The 21,193-nt window shown below is 39.0% G+C and overlaps 1 protein-coding gene and 1 long non-coding RNA gene across 17 annotated transcripts in view; one reads left to right on the top strand and one right to left on the bottom strand.

Annotated features, from left to right (window-relative positions):
• Nucleotides 1–21,193, top strand: part of LOC106867580 (uncharacterized) — a 486,010-nt gene that overhangs the window by 372,370 nt on the left and 92,447 nt on the right. For 2 of the 16 annotated variants that reach the window (XM_089357554.1, XM_089357545.1), the window contains exon 1: nucleotides 18,939–20,356. The exons of 10 other annotated variants lie outside the window; for them this stretch is intronic. The gene's annotated coding sequence lies outside the window, so the exon portion shown is untranslated. Of the gene's footprint in view, nucleotides 1–18,772; nucleotides 20,357–21,193 lie in introns of those variants that run through there. 4 more of the 16 variants (XM_089357548.1, XM_089357556.1, XM_089357559.1 and 1 more) reach the window with 4 other exon arrangements.
• Nucleotides 6,924–18,686, bottom strand: LOC106867582 (uncharacterized). Its single transcript, XR_001409164.3, has 3 exons — nucleotides 17,715–18,686; nucleotides 10,825–10,995; nucleotides 6,924–9,916 (listed from the first exon to the last, which is right to left on the bottom strand). It is a non-coding gene; the product is annotated as an uncharacterized LOC106867582 (long non-coding RNA).

The raw sequence follows: 21,193 nt of genomic DNA, 5'->3' as shown, positions 1-21,193 counted from the left end.
GCCGACCAGACCTACGCCCTCAGCGAACAAAAACATCTGCAGAGGCAACGTACATGAAAAGATTTTAAATAAAAATAGAGACATTAAAGAAAAAAGAAAATTATGTAGCTGGTATTTATGACACGAGTTTATATTTAAAAAATTGCAACACAACATTTTATACACGTTTGCTGCAAATATCGCATCAAGTTAGGAGATTCTAGTCTCGAGTAGGTTTCATTTAGTGATGTAAGTCTGACAAGACTTCAGCTCAAAAACTCTCTCTTCTTGCCCGGAGATTTTCTTCAAGAGTGGGAAAAAAGAAAGTTGACACAATTGTGAATTACGAAAATTTGGAAAAGTCCTTTATGTACTTGCAAAAAAAAAAAAAAAAAAAAAGAAACTGAAACCGGCACCAGCCAATCTATGGGGACGATAGGTTGTCTATTGAACAAAGTAAAAATGTCGGAAAATATCAAGGAGATTGCCTCGTCCTCCCTCCTTGGAACTAACTAGGAAGTTAAAAGGACACGTTCCTTTAGTCATAGTCAACTTAACAATAAGAGATGAAGGAGGAGACGACAGGTTACTAGATATAGTTGTGGTAATCAATGGTGAAACGCTGATTTCCAGAAAAGGCGTCGCAATTTATCTGGTAACAAGGAGAATAGCCCTTTGCCATTACTTTAATGTGAAATGCGAAGACTGCGTTGTTAGAGCTAAGATATACGTGCAAAGTCATGTGATCCCAAACAGATCTATTCACTGCAACCTCATCGCATGCGTTTTCCTCCAGATTTCTTACCTAGCATCACAGAGAGTGGAGGTAAGGAACCTGACTTTAGTGGGGCTCTGATAAATTTGAACCATTAAAAGCTTTCGCTAGAGTTGACTGTCACTACTTGGTGACTGTTAGAACAGCAGGTTTCGTTGTCGTTTTCAGAATCAATATACAGCGACATTTGCTCAGTGGGTCTAGAACTGTTAAACATTGTACACTCAGCCCATTCGTGTATTGTCACCTCTATTGTATGTACTGACTCTCGAGTTACTACTGTGGAAGCTGGAGCTTCAAACTGACTTGGGAAAACCGCGTTGGCGTTTCTGGATGTCTTCATATTGATGTCAGATACCATGGAAGTGGAGGTGGTTGGCAGCATTCTAAAGGAATACGAGGTTGTAGCCGAAGAAAAGTTTAATCTGGAGAAGAAAGCCAATACTGGCACTGAAGTCACTGACAAGTTAAACGATTTGGGTCTAGTTTGGTCCAGATTTCCAGGTGGGCAGAAACTGAGACGAAGTTACAAGTACAATGACCAGTCTCAACCTAGAGGAAGAAGATGACGAATGCTTATATTGACTTTGTCATAATTTACCATCTGACTGCCATGTTTTGTCCCAGTTTTTGGATTGAACTGGATTGAAGCAACTGCACTTCAATTTTATGTGGAAAGGATAGGTTCAATTGGTACGGCTCCGACAGCCTATCTGTTGCCAACACTTTCTGCACAATTTGCTCATCATGCCATTGGCCGTTGGTGTTCAAACATTCACGATACTGCAGAAATTCTTGGGTGATGAACGAATGTTGTCTCCATTTGTAAGGCGCATCTTTCCATACTTTGCCTCTTTGACAGAACTGCAGTCATAAATCGAGAAAAGACAAGATGGGGTGTCTGGCTTCCCGAATGTTTGCCAGGATCTCCACCATCTACCACCCAATGTGGTCGATGGAAATTTCATATTAACAATCTACAGCGTTCTAGTAGCGGGGGAAGGGCGAAACTGGCTGGTCTGTGCAGGATTAATTTTGATAATTTCCCAAAATCCTAGGCATGGCAGTGCTATCAAGGGGCAATATTTGAGGCAAACTCTAACAGCATTGAAGCGTTATGAGGCACTTTCATGGATGCACAGTAATTTAACTATTTTGCATGCATTCATTCTTTAGTTTTAGGATTACTGATTACTGTTATCGCGTGGAGGATAGATTCAGCCATCGACAGAATTCATTGTGAAGATCGGCCCACAGCACTTCTTTAGTGATGAAAGCAGGCAGAACAAAGACAGGCATTTGTCTCTTCAATTAAGCATTTATATATATACATTTACACACACACACGTATTAAGGTTTATGCCTTTACGTTGATGTATATATATACATGTGTGTATACGTTTATCTATCTCTGTGTGTGTGTGTAGATGTTTGTTTACATATAAACGCGCGCGGGTATGCGTGTACAATCACGCTTATGTATAAATGTATGTATATGTATATATATATATACATATTTACATTTACCTATCTATCTATCATATATATGCCTTTATATATTTACCAGTATACACGCATATATACATACCATTATTTATATCTTTATAGAAACGTGTGTGTATGTAGGTAGGTAGATATAAACGCGTGCTCATGTGGCTATATATGTATATAATTAGACGCGCCATATATGTGTGTGATCTGTCTCTATTAATCTACCTACCAATATATGCATACGCACACACACACACTCAAAATAGTAATTTAGGAACCTGAGTGATATGAAGTAAATAACGTTTAACGGTGAAATATAGTAGATTAAAGCTATAAATAACAGCAGATACAACTGTTGGTTAAAATTCCCATGGATGAGGGTGGGAGAATTGTCAACTGTTGCCGGTTTCACACGAACCTAAATCTCTTGTAAACACGACAGACATGCCCACAGGCTGCCTTCGAATTTTTTCCATCCAAGGTTTTTGAACCCAGTTCTAGAAGCGATTATTTACAGATTTAACTACTGCCAGTTTGTACCATTAAAAATAGGCTGTCTGGTAAGAAGTTTACTCCCCAACCACACGCGGCGGTGTGTTTAGTCCCATTGCGTGACACCTTTGGCGAATGTCTTCTACTATAGTTCCGAGCTGACCTTCTAAGTGGAGTTGGTGGACGGAAACTGAAAGAAGCCAGTTATATATATATATATATATATATAAAATGTGTGTGTTTGTTCCACATCGCTTGGCAGCCGGTGTTGGTTTGTCTATGTCTCCATAACTTGGTGGTTCGGCTATTAAAGACAGAAAGAATAAGCACCAGTATTTTTTAAAAAATGCACTTGGTTCGATTCGTTCACCAAAACCGTTTCAGGCGGTGCCCCAGCACGGCTGCAAGTCTAATGTCTGAAACGAATAAAAGACACACACACACATGCACATTTTATACACGCAGATGAATGTGTGTGTGTAAAACCGAGTTAATTAAATTTACAAATAATTTAGTTGTGCTTTTATGCTTTATGCAATGAACTTGCCTTTCGTCGCTGTTTTTCTTGCTAACCTTTATTTGTTTCCATTGGAGTGCAGTGTTATTCTGAAAATATAGCATTATTTACTTGCATGAAATATGTTTATTAACCGGCTATCGTGGAAAATATAGAGGAGAAACATTAAGAATTAATTTCGTCCGTGCGTGTGTGCGCTCTGAATGTGTTTAAATCACTCACGCCGCGCACACACTACGTTACGAAACGACGCAAACACTTCGTTGCCTTTTCAGCCTGCACGGTTTAAGAATCAGGCCTTCCTCCTACTACTGTATGATGAACATATTCTAAGGATGTTGTTCGGGGTATGGTGTTTGTAAAATGGCAAAACGAGTGGATGAGTGTGGTGGGAATCTTCTTGATGGTCCCGTCGTTGAAGTTTGGCTTCGTGCTAAGCAGCGTTGTTGAATTAAGTGAACGTGTTGCCTACGTGTCGATATAACCCCTCATAACTTCTTCTTTTTTTTTTAATGAATTTTCAGAAGATTTTTGCGAATTTGTATTCTACACACAGGAATTCATACGATTATGCAAAAAAACCAAAACAAAAATAAAGTAGAAAGGAAAAAATAATTGCTGCGTGATTTAAGGCCTATGTAGCTGTTATTTTTAGCATATCGCATGACCACCTCATACCCCCATCGTTTGTTTGTCTGAGGTATTGATGTTGTGCGATATCTTTCTCCACATAGACATATTCAATGGTCTATTGCTGGAATTTAAGCCAAAAATTCGGACTATATTTTCAACTGTGATTAAAAAAAAAATATTCGAAAAATTCAAAAAAAAAAAAAAAAAAATTTAGAAAAATTTTAAAAACTCTTGTTTTCATAGTCTTGTAAATTTCAGTGTGTAGACTACAAATTCGCAAAAAGTTTCTAAAAATTCAAAGAAATAAAAAAAATGTGATGGATTATATGCCGTTTCGTATAAGCAGAATTTCGCCGATAATTCTTTTGAAAAAAAACAACAAAAAAAGAACTTTGTATTTCATAGTTCGAATATTGACTTTTTAATCATTTGTTCATTAAATTTTATTTTTCATGTTAATAAACTGATAATTTAGTAAAGCGAATTAATAAACACACTCAGGTATTTATATTTTTGTTATGTTGGAGGTGTTTCTCATCTCTACTTCCGGGTAAAATGTCAACAGGAAGATAATTGAATTGGGTAGAAATGAAAACGAACTTTAGCTGTGTAAGATATATTAATAGAATGTTCTCTAGCTTTAGCCAGATTTCAGTGTGTGTATGTGTATGTGTATATGCGCACTAAATTTTTTCATCTCGTGCGTGTGTTTACTTATTTAATTAATGCTTAGCGAGAAGTGTGCGTTAATTCTGTGAGTCGGCAACATGTTGAGAAATGGGAAACTGCCGTCACTACATTGTTTAGGAGTAGGCAAGTTATCTCCCTTTGATCCTGACCGGATTTCAGCAATGATCTTGATGACCTCAGCAAATTCATCACACACACTCTCTTTCTCTTTTTCTTTTTCTCTCTCTCTCTCTCTCCTTTTTCTACATTACATACAGATACTAAAAGTTGTATGATCATGCATGCATGCTACATTTGCCAACAATGAAACACAAAAGCACTAACAATCGCACAATAAAAAATATCTTTCTAAATGAATAACGCTCCGTACTATTTATATTTTGTTTATTTCTATACTATTTCTTCTAATAACTTTGTTTTAAATCTGTTGTTGGTAAATACTTATGTAATTTTTTTTTCTTAATACTCGAATAGCAGTGACACCACCAAAACAACAAACTATTTATTTATAAAAGGTCTGCCAGTGTGGTGTTAAATTTTAATATGGAATCACTTAATTTGCTTCTGATGCTACTCTTGTTATAAACATGACGATAGCAGTTTGGGTCGTGTGGATTGAAGCGCTAACCAACCCATTTTAATTATTATTATCTAACAGTTCATCCTGTTCGGTTCACCTCTCTCCCAGGTAACCGATTATAATAACCATCATATTTAATGTAGTCGACGGAGAGGATCTAATTAATTGAAATGTAAACAATTATTGACTTGACACAAGTCATTTACATGAATGTACAAGGTCGACAACTGGAAAATAATTTACAGTGTGTACAGGTTTATAGATACATAAATATATCGGGTGTCGTGTAGTTCAGTGTCCCTAAAAAAAAAAATGTTCTAAGTGAAAATATATTGCGGCAGAAAGAACATAATGAACTCCCTCATTATGTCACATCCACAAGTACCAACTTGTATAGTTCCTTCCAGTGATATGCTAAATATTTCAGAAATAGCAGCTGAGGTACATCATCCCAGTGTATTATACCCAACAACAAACGCTGCTGAGGAGGCAATTCGGCGGCTTGCATGTCGACGCACGATAGCCAACACGGTTACACGCGAGTAATGCAATAAACTCTGTACGATTATTGAGCTGTTCAGAAAAAGTCGACGGGAAGCGTCGGCGTTGTTCCTGTCGATTCACTTGAGCTATTTGAGAAGAATCATTTGATTCTATTTGAGAAGAATCATTTGATTCTACCAAAATATGATTCAACTAATGTATTGTTGTTGGCACTCCGTCGCTTACGACGTCGAGGATTCCAGTTGATCCGATCAACGGAACAGCCTGCACGTGAAATTAACGCGCAAGACACGTGTACCCTTAACGTAGTTCTCGGGGATATTCAGCGTGACAAGGCTGGCCCTTTGAAATACAGGCACAACAGAAACAGGAAGAGTGAGAGAAAGTTGTGGTGAAAGAGTACAGCGGGGTTCGCCACCATCCCCTGCCGGAGCCTCGTGGAGCTTTGGGTGTTTTCGCTCAATAAACACTCACAACGCCCGGTCTGGGAATCGAAACCGCGATCCTATGACCGTGAGTCTGCTGCCCTAACCACTGGGCCATTGCGCCTCCACTCAACTAATGTATATGCAAGAGACTACCTCCAGAACGAAATGATTAATAAGTAAGCGATACATAACACAATGCCTCACTGGTGCATTTTCCTTACAGATGTCTATAAGCAGCACTTGGAAGCCCATCCACAGCCAAAACTCGGTGGATTCGATGATGCAGGATGTGCTGTTGCCGTAGAAGTAGACGAATCTAAATATATTCAATAGAAATAACACCGAACTGGCATTAAGGGCATTGGGTGTTTGGTACAGTGGAAAGGGGTACAGGAAAATGCTGCCTGGTTGAGGCCTCCGATCGCACACGAAACACTTTGGCTCCCTTATCGCTGGGAACATGTTTGATATCCGATGGGTGGTTTTCCTGTGTGGGTCCTAGCAACTTTTTCACTCCTAAAGTTGTCAATTATTCATTGTATTTCGATAATCTCAGCGATGAAACATCCCATACAGGGACTATAGAAAGGCGATAGATGTTCACCAAAAAGAAACTGAAGTGACAACATGGGACTAATGGTGCTTTATTTACATCATGTCTCCATGAGCATGTGTGGCGAAATAAATTTAGAAATGATGAAAAACTTATTCGTTAATCTCATTTGGTGCATCAATGACTGTTGTTTACATTGGTTCATTGGTTATATCACATACATTGTTTACATAAAATTATACGGTCAATTTACTTTCGCTTTTTATCATTTACTTTCACTATTTTAGAACAATAAACAGCATGTTAACCAATATATCGACGCGTATTTAGTCTCGCTCTAAAATTAATCTCACGAGCTTCTTTTTGGCAGCTTGGGATGAAGATCAAACCAGCAGTTTTCATGGTTATTTAACAATACATCAGGATTCGCTCAAAACAAGCGATTGTCATTAAAGAACTAACAACAAATAAATGTCTTTGTTTTGATTTAATATTTATAAATGTTCGCCAAAGTTTCACAATAGGTGCCTCATACCTCATGGGAAATGGAAAAATTACGGAAGTAGATGAGGGTGAGGGCAAATTTGATTTTTAAAAACTGCAAGTTTTGCAAGCTTTAAAAAAAAATATATATCTTCAGAGTTGTAATTTCCTTAGAATGAGACACAGGCGTGCTTTGGGGGTAGAGAGAGAGAGAGAGAGTGGCACACACACACACTTCCCCTTGAAGTATGGGGTGCCTAATCCGAAACTTCAAATATTCTAGATTGTAGTGCTGGGATTGCTTTGTGTTGCTATTCAAAATTAGCTGATTTCTTGCTGATCACTCCAACGTTGCGTGATTAACGGAGGAATCGCGAAACTCGGAGTAGGATCAGAGAAATAATCTTAACCATATTAAACAGTTATACTCAACATCGGTATAGAGTGCTTTTTGCGTTTTATGTGTAAATTCTTTTTCCGATTTTTGTTGTATACTCGAAGTAATTGTTGCGGTTGTTGCTGAACTCAATTACTACACAGGCGCACACGCACGTGCAGTTGTGTAGTCTTCAGTTTTTACATTTACATAGCATTTTAAATTCTTCTTCCCCCCCCCCCCACACGCACGCATGGCTCAGTAGTTAGAGCGTCGGGCTCACAATCATGAGGTAATGAGTTCGATTACTGGACCAAGCTGTGTTGTGCTCTTGAGCAAGTCACTTATTTCAAATTGCTCCAGTTCACTCATCTGTAGAAATGAGTTGCGACGTTGGCATGCATGGGCGACTGCTGGTCTTCCATAAACAACCTTGACCGGACTTGTGCCTTGGAGGGGAACTTCCTAGGTGCAATTCCATGGTCATTCTTTACCTTATATATATAGCTGTGGCTGTGTGGTAAGGCGCTTGCTTCCCAACCACATGGTTCCGGGTTCAGTCCCACTGCATGGCACCTAGGGCAATTGTCTTCTATTATAGCCTCGGGCGGACCAAAGCCTTGTGAGTGGATTTGGTAAATGGAAACTGAAAGAAGTCCACCGTGTGTGTGTCCGTGTTTGTCACCCACCACCGCTTAGCAACCGGTGTTGGTATGTTTACGTCCGGTAACTTGAAAAAAGTACTAGGGTCGATTCATTCCTCAAGATGGTACCCCAGCATGGTAGCAGTCTAATAACTGAAACACACACACACGCACACATAATAATATATGTACGACGGCTTCTTTCAGTTTCCGTCCACCAGATCCACTCACAACACTTTGGTCGACCCTGGACTATAGTTTAACATGCTCGCCCAAGGTGACACGCAGTGTAACTGAACTCAGAACCATTGGTTGGGAAAGAAGACCATTTTACTTTTTTTTTTTTTACCATGGTATACCGGGTGCGACATATACATTTTATTCAAACTTCAGTTGAGAAAAGAGTAAGGGCTATGGTGAAACCGAAGGGTAGTTATTTCGAATTGTAAATATATTCTTTTGCTTGTTTCAGTCATTTGACTGCGGCCATACTAGTACTTATTCTATCAGCCCTTTTTGCCGAAGCGTTTAGAGGACGTAAACTCACCAACATCGGTTGCCAAGCGATTGGGGGGGGGGACAAATACAGACACACAAATACATACATACATATGTATACATACATACATACATATATATATATATACATACACACACACACACACACACACACACACACACACAACGGGCTTCTTTCAGTTTATGTCTACTAAATCCACTCACGGCTTTGGTCGGCCCGAGGCTATAGTAGAGGACACCTACCCAAGGTGCCACGCAGTGGAATTAAACCCGGAACCATGTGGTTGAGAAGCAAGCTTCTTACCACACAGCCACTCCTGCGCCTATATGCAAAACATTGTCAATAAACATAATAATCAACCTGTAACCTTTCATTAACCAAAACCTAAAAATTAATTGGGTAAATATTTATGCTGTAGCCGGTACACTTTAAATCTTAAAGATGTCGAAATGTTAATTTCACGAGTACCCGGTGAAGCCATCTCAAAGAAAAGCGATAATAAGACACCTTATCTGTCCCGAGTTGTGTATTGTTCGCTGATTAATTTTCAATATCGTGCTAAAGGGCGAGTTGGCTCAGTTTTCTAGTTTATGATTGACATTAATGTATGTCTGTACGAGCGTTGCTAGTGTCATATGTAAACTATTCTCTATTCTCTCATGGGTAGTATGGAACACATTTCGAATGCATTCTTGTGTTTTACCATCAGCAATCCTCGTTTGTTCATAACTGGACTGTTGTCATATGCAAAGTACCGCCAATCTCAATAAATTACGTGAATACACACACACACACATATACATGCATATATATCTGTTGTATTGGAGGTATCGGTTCAAATTTTCAAATTTTGATGAAGAAACACGTCTGGCAACGGGAATATGCGTCCCTAAATTATCACGGATAGATGTGCGTTAGGTGTATAAAGGACAGAGAGAACAACAACATATAGCAGCTGTTTAGCCAATAAATTACTTGCAAGAGAAAGATATTATGGTAACGTTTGAAGGTTTTTAAAATGTTCATTAAACGGGAGAAGGCTAGAGTACGCTTCGGATGGCAGAACCAGTAGAATACTGGACATGAGGTTTACATCCTTTTGCGTTCCGAGTTCAAATTCTCACCGGGATCAACATTGCGTTTCATCCTTCCAAACTTGATAAATTAGTGGTCATCGTGTCTGTGTTGACAATCCGAATTATCATCGTTGTTTAAATATTCGTGGTATCAATCATGGAGAAACCTCATGCACTGAGAAAAAAATATTAAAATTACGTTAGTTCATTTAAGGATTGTTTGTGTAACAGAAATATTATATCTCCTTAGTTCTGTTCGTATTTTGTTTTTGGCAGTAAACGAAAAAACAAACAAAAAACGCTACATTTCTTATCTGATCACCTAATATAGTATTATAGATGTACAAATGCCTGCGTTTGATAGATTCAATTAAATATTTAGCCCCTTGTGGGCAATAAAGAAATAAGATTCAATTAAATATTTTAGATAGAATTCTCAAATAATTTCCTTGGATCGATTTGTCTGCTTCTCTTCAGTAATAGATAAGTTGAAAGATCGAAGTGTTAACAAAGATCTTTAAGAAATAAATTCCACTTTCATTTGATTTTTTGAGTTTGTACTATTTTAATATTTTTCTGCACAGATCTATAATCATCAATTAATGTGCAGTAGTCAAAAGATTTTGTTCCACAATTTATACCATTTTGCATTTTTGTCTCCTTCTATGGTATTCCTTTGTCATTATTATTTTTAAAAACACTTTCATATTGCAGTCATAGCTTTATGGTTAACACAAATGACTTTGTAATCGTATGGTTCCCCTTTGGATCCAAATGTACGGCACCTTTTGCATGTGTCTTCTACCTTAATCACGAGTTGAATTTGTGCGAAGAATTTGGTTTATGGAAATTGTGCAGGGGTCCGTCTCTCTCTCTCTCTCTCTCTCTCTCTCTCTCTCTCTCTCTCCCTCTCCCTCTCTCTCTCACTCTCACACACACACTTAAGGCGCAAAATCTAGTGGTTAAGATATTCGGCTCATGACAATAAGGGTGTGTGTTCAGTCCCTGCATCGAGTGTTGATTGTGTTTTGGGGTGAAGCATTTCAGCTTGCTCAAGTCTACTTAACTGAAATGAGTACTCACCATTTGCTAGTACATATGTCTGTCTGTCTCTCTTCTCCCGCCGTTTCTCTCTCTCTTCTCCCTCTATTTCTCTCTCTCTCTCTATCCGGGTGTCACATTGTGGATGTTCCGCTTGGTCAAGAGTGTTGGAGCTGAGAGGGTATTTACATCTGTTCGCTATTATATAGGAACCTAAAACAATTAGCAAAAGCATGGTACATGTTACCAAGTCATACTTCTTAATTACTGACGGTTGTATGCATGTGTGTGTGTGAATATATATATATATATATTTGACGGTGTGTGTGTGTGTGTATATCTTTTGCAGAAGTATATCGACGAAAGATATACACAGTAGAGAGAAGTGAAAAACTACTGATCTAAGGACAAACTCTCTTGAGATATTTGTTTTGCACCTAGTTACAAACACTCCCTTATATATTGCCGCCAGATGTGCAGACCATTGGTTGTCCCGTTAGAACTCTATAACTAACGACGCTATTGTTCCTCAAGAAAGGTCTTGGGTAAACTTACTTGTGCAAAATAAAACATCGATTATCTAGGGTGTTAGAAGTTTTAATCTGTGAAAATACCTGATAATGGATTTCTTATGTCGAGGAATTTTATGAGCATATAAATAGAAAAAAAATACTTTATTTTCCTCTTCTTTTTCAGTCCACTCTGAAATTGCTTATGGTGTTGATAAAAAAAAGTATATTCTTTTATGTTTAACCGAAAGAATATGCTCGCGAGCACAAGTAGTCAAAACTGGGCTCTTCCGAAAGGTCTCCGGAGTAACGTTACTCCATAAGGTGTATAGTTCAGAGATCAGAGAATCTCTCCAGATGGATCTTGTTACTTCTCCACATTGAGAAGTCACAGCTCCGGTACTACAGATCGCAAGGCGAATTCTTCGAGCCGAGTCAACGAGCAGGAGACGTAGGGGCGGACCAAGAAAGGCCGATACAGCTTGGCACTAGTGACACCGCAACTCATTTCTACAATGGAGTGAACTGGAGCAACATGAAATAAAGTGTCTTGCTCAAGAATACGACACACAGCCCAATCCGGGAATCGAATTCACTACCTCATGATTGTGAACCCGACACTCTAACCACTGAGCTATGCGCCTTAAGTGTGTTAAGACCATTATATAACCATCTCAGACCAATTCTCAACTCATGATTTTGCACCTTGCAATTGTCATTCCAATGTTGTTACCTTACATTGTCGAGTAACTCTGTTATACTATTCTTGTTTCTCCGCTGCACTCTACTGCTATTTTGGCTCTGTTTTCTGTCTGTACCTCATGTTCGGTTGTAGCTTATTAGGCGTAGTGAGCAGGTCCGGCTGTTAATGTTAGATCTTTGGCGGTTCTTCAGCCAGAATTGATATATTTTATTTCTTCATGAAAACAGCCTTGATTAATCTATCACGTACAGCAGACGTTGACATCTGCATTTTATTATTAGGCAGGTGGATTTGTTGTTTCTGGGCCAACAATCTGATATCGCTATTCATTAGTAGCGATTCTCATACTTTTCAAATTATTACCGTTTGTTGTTATTGGTTAGTACCTATGTTTGCTACTAGTGAGACAAGTTCAGGATTTATGGTGCTGGTGGTTGTGTTGCCGTTGTTTCACTTACTCCGCTTATGTCTTTGCTAGCGCAACGTTTTATCTTCCCTTTCCTCTAACTATTGTAGTCAGAGTTATCTAGAAGAAGAAGCAGAAAAAAAGGAGTGAAAATTAAGCCAGAGTTGGAGAGCTTGTCTCATGGTAACGATTGCAGTATTTTGTATTCTAACACAGCATCCACTTATAATATATTGGTTTCAGATCTTGGCACAATCCAGCAATTTCTGGGGCAGAAGAAGGGTTAAGTCGTTTACATCGACCCCAATGCTTTACTGGTACTTATTTTATCGACCCCGAAAGGATGAAAAGCAAAGTCAACTTCGGCGGAATTTGAACTCAGAACGTAAAGACGGACGAAATGCCGCTAAGCATCTCCCCCCCCCCGCGCGTAGTAACGATTCTGCCAGCTGACTACCTTATCCATTAGTAATATATTAGAATGAACTCACCGTGAACTTGTATTTATTCAGTACAAGTTATTATGGCTGGTGGACTGGCAGAATCGTTTTAGTGTAGGAAAAATACCTTATGGCCTTTGCTGTGGATTTTTACATTCTGGTTTGATATCCCATCGCGGTCAACTTGCCTTTTATCCTACCACGATCGATTTAATAACCAGTGGAGAACTTGGGTTGGTTTAATCGGCATCATAGTCTCTTCAAAATTTGTTGGCCTTGTGTCAAAATCAGATACTACTACTACTACTACAACATAAAGCGGCGGACTAGTAGTGTCGTAAGAACTGTAGTTGTCTCTGTAGCTACATCTCTTTATGTTCTGAGTTCAAAACCTGTCGGTGTCGACTCTTTTTGGGTTTATATAATAATAATAATAATAATGTATATACTGAGGTCGACTTAATTGATCATACTCTTCCTATAGAATTGTTACCAACTTCCAGTGTCAGAAATCAGCGTGGTCGCCGTTTGGGAGGTACGTTTTTCCCGCAAACTCGTCTTTTTGTCGGAGCTGCAGTCTTCGGTCCAACGAAAACCAAGACTGGGCACCTGGCATTTAGAATGTTGTGAAGTGCACTCGGTTCTCTACCAGCCAGACAACGTACTCGGTGGTACGTCAACCCTGCTTGTTATAGGTGTGGGGCGTTGTCTGTTCACTGTTCATCGAGTCCGTACGAGATATGCCCAGGGCGACAAAACCACGCTGCATGCTTTCGTTCAGAGTATGAGCATTGCTGACTCGTAGAATTACGTTAAACAGTTGTCTGTCTCATGTAGGACGAATCCGGTGATTATTCATGTCCGTCATAAGGATTGCCCTGTTACCCTCGTATAACCAAAAAGGACGGGTACATTTTCACTGTCTAGTGCAGTGCTTCTCAACCATTTTTCTTTTAAAACTTCTAGACCCCTTTGATTCCTATTTTACTCTACTGAACCACCAGTCTTTTTGATGTTTGAAAAGTCCTATTATGTTTTTATAATTAAATATTATTAGGAATTGTTTAAGAAAAAAAATGTTAGAATGTTTTGTGTATTGTAGAAGTGTAATCAATTTATTGCACTTAGGGCTTAACAACAAATCTTATATGGACTGCCAAGAGCCATATTGACCTCGGTTGAGAACCACTGGTCAAATGGATATGACGCTAGCGAGTGAATGCTGACACAATTGAATGGGCTAAAGACAGACTTGTGCCTCTTCGGCCAAGACTCAAATTTACTGAAAAGTTGGTGAGAATGGCCCAGATGTGTCTACTGGTGCATGCTATTCTCGCCATGCATCTATAAACCGAAGAATGCTGCTTGGAGAGGACACTTGCAATTAGTAGTCATGTAATCCTGGATATGTGCAGTTCTTTCATCGGTGTTTTGTGACTGTCATCCCTTTTGGGAGGTCTCATTTCAGCCCCTTTGTACCCTTTAGTTTTCCTCGTTAGTTTTTTTCCGTAACCGATTCTGCAACCTTCACCTATTGTTTTTGTAATTTGCCCATGTAATGTCCACTCATCTGTCACTCTTGTAGAAGAAATTGCCGCGTGGTATTTCTTTCGGCTCCTTTATATTCTGAGTTCAAATTGCACCGAGCTCAGCTTTACCTTTCATCACTCTGGAGTTGATAAAATAAAATCCCAGGGAAGAACTAGGGGTCAGTGTAATCGAGTAGTCTATCTCTTAAAAAAAGTGGGGGGGGGGGGAGAGAAAATCGTTGGCTTTGTTCTTAAACTGGATAAACTCTTTAGAAGGTGGCGAGTTAGCAGTATTGTTAGCACGCCGGAGAAAATGCTTAGCGACATTTCTTCCGGCTCTTTACGTTCTGAATTCAAATTCTGATGAGGTCGACATAAACTTTTATCCTTTCGGGGTCGATGAATTAAGTACCAGTTGAACACTGGTGCATTGTAATCGAAATTGCTGGCCTTGTGCCAGAATTTGAAACCAATATTATCAAACATATCATAGTAAGACGGTGAGCTGGCAAAATCGTTAGCAGACCGGGCAAAACACTCTCCGACATTTCGTCTGTCTTTTCGTTCTAAGTTCAAATTCCGCCGAGGCTGACTTTGTCTTTCATCCTTTTGAGATTGTTAAAATAAGTACCAGTTGAGCACTGGGGTTCATGTAATCGACTTACCCGCCACCCCTGAAATTACTGGCCTTGTGCCAAAATTTTAAATTAATATTACCAAACATGGTATAATGAAATATTTGATAACGCTGATGGTATTGCACACGTGTAAAGGAAGATGTGTTAATGGAGACATTTATGGTATATTAAAGCCGACCATCCGCGATGGCAAGGCTTTAGTATGTGATGTTCTGCCTAGTCAACTGTGATTACTGATGCCATCATCAACTAGGGTCATTCAGTCACATTAAGATCGATATTTGTGTTAAACAGTACACTTTTTCTCTTGCTTCCAATTGTTTGTGTCTTTGGAAATCAATTAAAAATTTGCTAGCTCTCTCTCTCTTTCTCTCTCTCATAAACTAATGAAGCATAAAGGCAGTAGCATCTCCAGTTTTACTGTCAAGTTAAAAGCTCGGTAATTTTCTGATAATTTTATTTCACTCGTTCGTCATCATTATCATCGATCAATCATTCAATTACAATAATTATTTTATTATGCATGGAGTCCTGGAGGGTTTAAAAGAGAAGAAATAGGAAACTGTGACATTCATGTCTTTTTCAAGAATTGACAATTAATAGTTGTGCCGATGACAGAAATGTCCTTTCCCAATAATGACAATTAATAAATAATATTTGGTAATGGCATATCTTTCCCAGAGTTTAGCAACGTAATTGTAACTTTTTTTTTTCAACAGGGTATTATGTTGATTGCGTGGAAGGTTTAGTGAAACCACTGCAGCTATTGTCGATTGTATACTTATATAATGATTAAAGCCCCCATCCGCAACTCACCCTTCATTTATGTTTCATTGTGAGGTATTGGGTGGCCAGATTAAATGCATTATAACAATTAAATTTCTTCCCTCTTGGTCCCGTGTTCAAATATCAACAGTTTTGTTATTCGTACCTCTGGCAGTTGAGAGAATTTGTGCCACTTGTGTACTTTGTCGATGCAACAGACTCAGCCTTGTCTTTCAACAGTTGACCTTGTGTTCTGCGTAAGAAATCTCTATTTTTGCAAGACAAGATGGATCGAAAGTTGTTGTACTGGTTCCTGGAAACATGAACAATAAAGGTAATGTCTATAGAATTGAAATATCGAACTGTAAAACACTAGCCGGAATAACCGTATATAGCGTGGCGATGAATCGGTCTTGTCAACCAAGCATTTCTTATTTATATATGAAGCCCAGAATCTGTAGTGGTAAGAAGACATGACGTTCATATCGTTTCCGAGAGCGTGTGTTTCTTGGAACTAACTGTATGTTAAAACCGCCAGGGTTGAGGAGTTGATTTTCCGAAAGCTAAGCGGAACCAGGACATACAGTGCCTTTCGGTCAACAACATCAGTGTGTCCTGTTCACCGTTTATTTATTTATCTATTACAACCATCACCTTCTTTACAAACTGAAAAATGCAGCAGAAAAATTATGATCATCATATGAACGAGAAATTTATTGTACCCTGATCATGCATGTGAGTAAATCTGTTTTAGCGTAATTTGGAATGTTCCTTACCAAGTCAGTTGTCAAGTCCCTAAAACCACCCTCTCGTTTCAACCCTGAGCCTCAACTTCTTTCTGTTCCGAGGGTAATTGCGTAACTGCATCTGCTCTCTTTGTTATTGAGTTTTCGTGTTTTTAGTCGGATGAAGAAATTTTGCCTGAGTTTTTCAGAATTTGAGCTATTTGGGCGCCTTGGGCGATCGTCTAGTTTGCCTAGAGCGTAGCGTCGGCTCTGTAAGAGAGCTACATGGGTGTTCACTTACCACTCGATAAAAAAAAATGATAGCCAAAAAAACAAAAAAAGCGATAGTACACTGCTTCATTAATATTACTTAATCAGTTCTGACGTATTTCGAAATAACAAGAACAAAAAGAAAAAAAAAATTAAATTCAGTCAAAGCTACGCGGTGAAAACGTGTTTACATTTTAGACTGTGCATAACGTGCTTAAATACAAAACTACTTTATATAAGAAAACAGGCATATAAACCTTAGTGGGATTGAACCTGCGTAGACTCGTGTTTATAACATCCACTTTACCATGTGATGTGTTATTAATAGGATACACTTCCCCCACATCGGCATCTTTACACTGGCATATATCGAATTTTGAGATTGTTTTGAGTAACAAGTACATGCGCAGTGGGTTAAGTCTCTCTCGCCTGTGTTTTCATTAGATCATTGAACTCCCTTACTTTGTAATATATAATACAGACAGTAGCGTGACACTGTCGTCTAACTGGTTCCCAAAGTCTGCCATATCTATCTATCTATCTATCTATCTATCTATCTATCTATCTATCTATCTATCTATCTATCTGTCTGTCTATCCTGCCTTCTTTCCTTTAGACAGGAAGGGAGGCAGTACCCATGACCCTATACAAAAACCTCCGTGACTAATAGGAGGGAGGTCGGAGGCTTAAGCCGAATGCTTGTAACACTCAAGTGGTGGTGTTAAATCGGGCGGCGAATTAAATCTACCACCTAATATATATATGTATCTATATATATATATATATATATATATATATATATATATATATATATACATATAATGAGAGAGAGAGAGAGAGAGACAAATACACACACACACACACAAGGCTATTAAATATTGTAGGTTAATCTTGAATGAACGGGATAATGTGTGTTTACACTTTTAAACAAAGAGAAACGTACTCACACGAAAATTGCACATCGAAGCATCAAAAGGGGATAAATGAGAGCTCGAGTCCCACTGGCTACTCACATTCTTTTTAATCTTTCTCTCATAAGAATCGTTTGAGCGTCGGATGAAAAAATGCCTTTTGGTATTTAGCTACAGCTCTTCATGTTCAGAGTTCAAATTCCACCGAGGTCAACTTTGCCTTTCACCTTTCTGGGGTCGATGAAATTAATGTAATCAGTAAAGTATCGGGGTCGATTTAATCGATTGTTTACTTCCCCAAATTTGTGGTCCGTGTCTGTGTTAGAAATTATATCACTTTGTCTTTAAATACGTAACGACAAAAATTTTATTAAAAAAAAAATCTCCATAAGATAAAAACTTTTTTTTTTCCTAACGGTATTAATATAACGTAAGTGAAATGTAAATCGTTTTAACTAGGGAGCGAAACTGCATCGGTATGGTCAAAGTGCATGAGCGTCTCTTACACAATAATAATAACAAATAATAATGATTCATCAGAGTTACGGTTGAAAGAATTGGATAGTGGAAAGTTCCTGTTTTCAAGAGCATTAACTAAAGCTGACAATCGAAAGAAAATAGTTCCAAGCTGAAATTGAAATCGGTTCGAAGACGCGACCAGCCGGGGAACCTACGTCTGCTCTTCGGAGCTCGCTAACAACAACAACAACAACAACAACAACAAAAATATATATATGTATACTGTAACACATGCACACATACGATGCGCTCACGTATTTCCATGAGATGTGGAATCATTCTTGTGAAGCGTAGTAGTAGTAGTAGTAGTAGTAGTAGTAGTAGTAGTAGTAGCAATAGTAGTAGGGGCAGATTTTAGTTTGGGATTTTTTGTTTTTGAAGGAATGTTGCTTGTCGTTGTAGCTTGGATATCTCTCTGAAAGAAGAGAATGTTTTGTCTTCCAATATTTGGTTAGCACCACCGCCATCGCCACCACCACCACCACCACCTCCTCTTCCTCCTTCTCTCCACCTTATTGTCTTGTACGCGACGTAATCTGTGTGGTGGGAGAAGAGGGCGGAGGGGAAGAATGACTGACTGCTTGGCTAAATACGTTTTGTGTGTGGCTGACTGGTTGCTTGGCTAAATGATGTGTATGTATGTGTACGTGTGTCTTATCTGACTGGTTGTTTGATTAAAAACTGTATTTGTCTGTGTGTATGTTTGTGTGAGTGTGTGTGTGTGTGTGTACATGACTGGTTGCTTCGTTAATTCGTGTATATGTGTGCACACGCGAATCTGACTGCTTGCTTAGTTGAAGCATATGTGTCTAGTTAAATAGTGTGTCTGTGTGTCGGATTTGTTGCTTCGGTTATATGTATGTACGTATGTATGTATGTATATATATATATATGTATGTCTGTATGTGTATAATTCTTTGGCTAATATTTATGCATGTATGTGTGTATGGCGAAATAGGTTTAGTGTGTGTAGTATATTATCCGTGTATATCAGCTGTTGGCACTCCCTTAGCAGTAAGTGCTGAAGCATGACACAGAGAATGGCTGGCTTGTTTATCCAGCTGGTGCAAGACTTCTCTTCTAGCAGTTCGTGGCCTCTTCCCTCCACTAAACATAGCTGATGCATATGGCGTTGACACAGATAACACATACAGCAGAACTGCACAGCGGATCGCGCTCTCTCACTGCAGCCATTAATACTACTTGGTCGGATCTACATCGGTCCTCGCTTCCCACGGTCATTTTCTCTTAGTCTCAGTGTCAGGGTCGCTACAAGAACTCGATCAGGTTTATCCCCGTAAACCAGGTGACTATGTTAGTCGAGAGAAGAACTGACGAAAACTAGGAGCGCGTTAACAATTTCTTCCCTCACCCTTTCGCTCTAAGGCAGCGTGTGTGTAGTTTGTGTGCGTGCGTGTTTGTGTGGCCATACATGTGCATTAGTTGGAAACGCACTGTTGACCTTGTCCGCTACAGCAGTGTTGCTTGACCGGCGATTGTCACCCTCCACTGACGATGACGATGATGATGGCGGATATACAGCTGTCATGGCTCGATGCACCTTACTTTCTGATGAGGAAACGGGTTACAGTTTACCCAAAGTCAGCCCACCGCATCACTGAACCTCATTTTCATTATTATTAATATTGTTGTTGTTGTTTTCGTCGTCGTTCCATGCTGTGTGTCGGAGTTGTCAATTGTAAACCACCACTTTACTTACACACACACACACAGCGCACCTTACTAGCCTGTCTTTCTGCTGTCCGTTTGTGTGAGTGTTAATGCGTGTGTAAATATATAACAATTTCTAGTCAATTCCCGCTAGACCACATACAAGCCTACTGTAGCAAAAGAACAGGTACTTAGCTCGCCGATGAGCCAATAGACTCGTACACGCACACACACACACACACACATATATACATACATATATAAAATTACAACACACGCACACACACGCACCAGCGTATAAGTCATGCTTTCTTGCACATTGCCAACTCTGCTTCGATCCGTTTTTGGATTTCGTCCCCCGTTTTTGTGAGCGCTGAACGCTATCTTGGTTTTTAGCAGCGGTTGCAGCGGCAACAGTAATACTGACACTAACAAATAAGCGGAGTATTATAGTACTAACCGACGGTGTCCTTCTCATCCTTTAGGGGGTAAGTACTCTCTCTGTTTTATTTACCAACTTCTTTATCAACGTTCCCCCGTCTCTCTTTCTTTCTTTCTCTCTCTCTCTCTCTCTCTTTCGTCAGAACTTCTTCGCCTATTACTATCTCTTATTAACTTATACCTTCACTAAAATTCTCTCTCGTTTCACCCCTCTCTGTTTTATGTACCCGAGTATTGTGGGGAAGGGAGATGGTAAGCAGATAGCATTGTCTTTTTTTTGTTTGTTTGTTTGTTTGTTTTGTTTTGTTTTTCTCTTCGTCTTCTCATCTACGCACTCTGTCTCTTTCGTATTCCAAACACTTCTCAGATGATCATGTGTTAACAAACAACAACAAAAATAAAAACAACAATAAGCCTATTGTAGACACAAGGGCTGAAATTGTGAGGGAAGGGACTAGTCGAGTACATCGACCACAGTGCTCGACTGGCACTTATTTCATCGAATCCGAAAGGATGAAAGGCAAAGTCTAATAATAATAATAATAATAATAATGATGATGATGATGATGATGATGATGATAATAATAATAATAATAATCGCCACAGTCCGTTGAATCGTTCTTATAACGTAACTGGTATAGAATTTCAACGCTCCTAACCAATGAAAGGCAGAGCTCTGACCCCTTCGGAATTTCAGCAATACCTAAAAGGCAGTAAACTAAGCACGGAAAGGCCTCTTAAATGTGGTATTCCTTTTTTGTCTAAACGCTTTGCTGTCTCAATGAGTTCTACTACAAAACGGTGAATAGATTTAGGTATTACTGGAGAACAGTTGCAAGTTTTGACCAAAAGAAGGGGTGTGCTAAAATTTCAATGTTTGACGG

This window comes from Octopus bimaculoides, chromosome 9, assembly GCF_046866305.1.
Source record: "Octopus bimaculoides isolate indiv1 chromosome 9, ASM4686630v1, whole genome shotgun sequence".
Classification (NCBI taxonomy): domain Eukaryota; kingdom Metazoa; phylum Mollusca; class Cephalopoda; order Octopoda; family Octopodidae; genus Octopus; species Octopus bimaculoides.
Note: the sequence above shows the minus strand (reverse complement) of the source record. Positions and strands in the feature narration are given on the sequence as shown.